The sequence below is a fragment of the Lycium barbarum genome, chromosome 8 (assembly GCF_019175385.1).
Source record: "Lycium barbarum isolate Lr01 chromosome 8, ASM1917538v2, whole genome shotgun sequence".
Classification (NCBI taxonomy): domain Eukaryota; kingdom Viridiplantae; phylum Streptophyta; class Magnoliopsida; order Solanales; family Solanaceae; genus Lycium; species Lycium barbarum.
Window position 1 is genome coordinate 23,677,475 of NC_083344.1, and position 5,362 is coordinate 23,682,836.

Consider the following 5,362-nt stretch of genomic DNA (forward strand, 5'->3'; position numbering starts at 1 on the left):
GTTTGTTATGTGTTAGCATTAGATATTTTCTTCATGATCTAACAATTATTATGTTAATTCAGTTAGTGGTTTGTGAAGTATTTTATATGCTGATAGATTAAATAAATGCCTATATCTTAATCGCGCTTAGTAGTTGACAATGTCTATGTGTTTATCTCGGAATCGCGCTGTTTAGTTTCTATATGGTCGGTATATGTCCTGTTTGTTTTGGGTATGATGAGGTTATATTAGGTCTATAATGCTTTTACTGATATAAACTTGATTACGTGAGTTGATTAATGGTGGTGTTACTCATATTAGGTGTGCATAAATAGAGTGTTTAGTCCTGTCCATACTTCAACTGTGTAGCCTTCACTCTGTTTGTTGGTGCCATGTTGTGATGACTGAATTCTTTAGCTTATGTATGGGTATAGCATCCTATGCTTCACAATCTCTAGCTTCCATTGAATATAACCAAGTGAATAAAGTTTCTTCCTATCTTTTGATGCAGAAATTGCATTGTTAAAAGTAAAAGAAGTGAATGGCATGTTCATTCCTGTTAAAGAAAGCTAAAAATGGTCTGATTGATTAAAATCTTATGTGACTAATATCTCTCAGCTTTTAAATGCATACAGATTCTGCTTGGTGTTTTATTTATTCTCTCCCTTTAGATAGCTGCTGGTATGTTGATAAAAAGGAAAATGAGGCAGATCACCAGTTTGGTTTAAATTAAAAAAAAAAAATGAATAGATCACATGTGTGCTTGTATGCTTCCCCCTTTTGCATCAGTTTGATCTGCCTTTCTTTGATTTAGAACTGGCTTAGATATCAGTAATCAACCATGTGATTAGTTTATTGTTATTATTGCCAATTTGTTGCCATTGTTAGTAGTTTGTTATAGTGATTGGCTAAGCTATTAGGTTAGTGTCACTAATTTGTTTCAGCTAGTTAGCACGCTTGTCTCCTTATGGTAATATGTTTTTCAGTGTTGATTAACTTAGTCTTTGTGTTTTCTAAATGTATGGATTGGAGTTGAGTTGTTGAAACTATTCTTACCTTACAAGGTTCCATATTGCTTCATGAATTATGTGAAAGTGTCTTTGGGGTTCTGGTGAATATCTAAGCAGGTCCCTTTTCTTTCCAGGCAGATGTTGTTCGTAGATTTTAAAACAGTAGCAAATAACTCTAAATCCAGAGTCTCTTTAAATTTGTTGTTTTGATAAGTCCATTGTTATAGCTTGTTATTTGGGTGGCTGAATCTAAAAAGAAGAGTTAGTCCAACAGAGATAGCATTTCAAAATAATGTGTGGCCTTAAGAAGTCTAAAATTTGTTGTATGTCGAACCCTGCAACCAAAGTAGGAGTCATATAGGTTTGAAATACCTATGTGAGTAATTTAGTTCTATGTGGGTATCTGGTCAGTCTATTTAGTTGATCAAAGGTATAGCGTTTGTCATGTTTAACTACTAGTTATATTTAGCATACGAGCAGTTTATCAAATAGTGTGAAAGAGATCTGTTAAGAGTATTGTTATCTTCTTAAGTTTAATATGGTATCCTTAATGCCTCTATCATAGTGTACAAAGTTGGTTCTGATAAGTTTTGGTGTTGGTTTAGTTCAGTTTGATTTCATTTCTTGTCCTGCTAAGCACCTTAACATAGCTGAATCACCAGTGGTCCAGTCCAACTTGTGATGCATTTAATTCAGTTTGGGTGATTTGAAACTGCCTTGCATAAAGTTTGGACAGTTGAACTGAAAATGATAGCATGGTCTTTTGTCATTCATGTATGTTATGTGTCCTGTGCTGATGCATTTCTTGAATCAGATAAGAGCATGTCATTTAGTCTGCCATAACTGGAATGTTTATATTCTGTTATGAGATTAGCTTGGGGAATGCCAATGAACAAATGCTTTGGGTTCAAATTGATTGATTATTGACTTTGTATTCTAGACATTTTGAATCTTAAGAACAGCCGACCTTGACTTAAATAATTCTGTATAAATTGTTGTGGCATGTGATTTGAATTAGTTAATGAATGCTTGAAATGTCATGTTTTGGTTCAAAGATGTGTATGTCCCGTATGGTTTGTGCTTTTGTTGGAATATCCCATGATATATTAAATATTGTGTTCAAATAATGCATTACGTTGACTGAAATTGGAACTGGTACTGCTGGGCTGAAAATTTGTACTTTGGAGAGGAAAAGATAATTACCCTTTTGTAGTTTAATCGAGCAGAATTGCTAGCTATTGGCAGGAATGATGTTGTGCTGCAATTATTAGTGCTTTGCCTTGTTAATACAAAGAATATGAACTGGAAACGTGACTGAATACCATGAATATCCCTCCTGAATTCAGTAGATATTTGTATGCCATGTTTAGGCTTGATATGTGTTGTACGTTGCCAGTATACTTAATCTATATTCCGAGCATCTTCACGTGAATGAATATGTATTAGCAGGTCCTGTGCGTAGTCTATATTATCATATGGTGTTGTTTAAATTCTGTGCGTTGCTGCAAGTATATTTCAGTTGGTTATGTATATTTACGTATATTACTGGTATACCTCTATTTAAAACAGCTATGAATGTGTATACATGAAGTATACTTAAATATACATAGTATATACACAATTTGCTGATTTGTTTTGAGTTTATATTTCATATGTTTAACATTATTCATTGATAATTTACTAATCTTTTCCTTCCGTTTTTATGCATGATTATCGCATACGAGTCCGAGGGACTCGTTCTCCTCCGCACTTGGCGTTGGGCTAAAAGCCCAACACGACTCCTCTTGTGTCCAGCCCTGTCCGCAGCCACATAGGAAAGCAAAAATCTGGGCTGAAGCCCAATAGGCGATGAACAGTTCTTAGCAACCTATTAAGGCTGCTGGGCCGAAGCCCAACAGTCAACAGACCGCAGTAATAGTCCAAGAAAATGGGCCTAACCCATTCACTCTTTACTCTCTTCCTTATTTTATTGTTGTGTATTTTATTCGCCTCATATGACTTAACAGTTTATTTTGTTTTATTAGATCAGATGAACCATAATGAAGTTAGTGGGTTTAGTTTTTTTTTTTTAGTAATGGGTAGCTAATTTCAAGAAAACCAACAATTAATTGCATAAGTTTCCTTCTTATTTTCTGTTGAAATATTTATAATATCTAGAATATTTATCTTTCTTAGAATAATTGACATTCAAAATAGTATGATTACACATTTTTTAGATAAAGGAATCATATTTTATCCTTACTATTTTAAAATTTCAAAACGTCATTAACACACAAAATATGAATCCGAGTATATTTTATAAACATTTTCAAGATTTACCCAATTATACATATTTTTAACGTTAAACAAAGCAAATAAAGAAAGAGAAAGAAAACTCATTTCTTTTGTATCCTATTTATAAAGATAAGTTTAGATTTTCTATGTCACCATATCTATATGACATAATTTTATCCAAAGATCTAAATTTGATAACCCCCTTTTTTTGAAAGCTATCACATTATATGCAAACTATTACAGTTTATACAAATCTTATGTTAAACAACATTTTATTTAAAAGTTTAGCCACATTTATAAGTCTTCTTTAAATGACATTTTTTATCTTAACAATGCTTGTAAGTTTTATTTCATGCAAATTATCACATTTCCTATAAATCTTATTAAATAGTATCTTTCATTTAAGGCTTTATCAATATTTTCAAGTCTCATTTAATATTTAGAATCTTCTTTTACGCAAATTATTATGTTTTCTACAAGCATTATTTTAAACAACACTATTATACTTTCGTCTAAAACCTTAACAACATTCATAAGTCGTGTTTTTCAAAATGGCATTTAAAGTCTCTTTTATACAAATTATTGTATTTTCTGTGAATCTTATTTTAACTAACATTATTTTCTTTTAAAACTTTAGCAATATTTTTAAGTCATTTTCTAAAATTTAAGCATTGTATTTAGCCTTAATTAATTAACCTAAGTTTGGCCGGATAACCGTAGTTAACGGATTCTAAAGGATGCCTAACCCCTTCCCTTTAGGATAATAAAGAACCCTTACCTAGAATCACATTGGTTAAGCAGACAATTAATGGAGGTTTAGTTTTAACTTTACCTTAGTTAACATCTAGGTGTCCTAATTCACTGTTAAATTAATTAGGTGGCGACTCCTTAAAACAAAAATAAACAGGAATCACCAATATGTTGCACTCTAATTTAACCCGGTTAAAATGGGGTATAACAATTATAACGTATTCATAATCACAATTCTTCAACTTTCATAATTCAATTCCACTATCATTCAATTATGTCACTATTTACTCAATAATGACCCACTTTCTATGTTCTTCTACATTTCAAGTATCTAAGCCTCCCAATACCTTAAACAACATGAAATGATCATAAAACTTACCGTGGATGTTGGTTGAACAAGCCTTGAGTTGAGTTTCTACCCTAGCATCAAAACCCTTCTTCCCCTCCTTTGATTTTCTTTGAGGAAGATGAACCCTACTTAGTTTTCATACACTTTATTTCATAGATTATGTGTTGTTGATCTTAGTTTCCCTTGGATTTCTCTTGTGGTTGAAGAGTAGGGAAAGTTCTAGAGGCTTCTTGAGTTGGAAGAGGTGGGAAATGAAATGGGTGAAATGAAAAATGACCCCTTACACTTAATTTAAAAGCTGGCCGAGACCCATTATACGGATCAACATACGGTCCGTACTATTTATACGAACCGTATGTATGGGCGTACAGTTGGTCCAGTAGCTGGTCCCTTCATTGGCCAATTATACGGCCAGTATAAATTATACGGTCCGTAGGTTGGACCGTATAATGCCCAGTGGTTCCATTTTCGTTCTCGTTGTCCCGTTCGATCTCCGATCCTTATGGAACCTTCTTAACACTTGTTTAATACTTCAATACCAATCTAAGGGACGTCATTGCCTGTCTCTAAGACACCATTATTCCCTCACCAACTCGTTGCTCGTTATTCCTACTCGATATACGACTTACGACTCGCTTTCCTTAACAACTTCCTTTCCTTAACTCGAATGGTTTTGAAATCTCGTTTGGGGTTATCAAACACTATTCCTACTCATCGAAATGTCGTATACGCTATGACCTTCGTTTTCCTATTCTCCGTACATGTAAGGGGGATTTTTCGAGGTGTAACATCTTTCCCCCCTTTTGGAACATTCGTCCTCGAATGTTAAACACTCGGGATTCTACGAAAATTTCGCCAGAGTTTCCCCTGTAATTGGGCACTACCAACCTGTCACAACAACCCATAATATCATCGCCTCACAGGGCTACATCATAATATCAACATATTTATGGCCACACACAACCAAAAGCATAAAAATAAAGCATACGTACCTCATTTC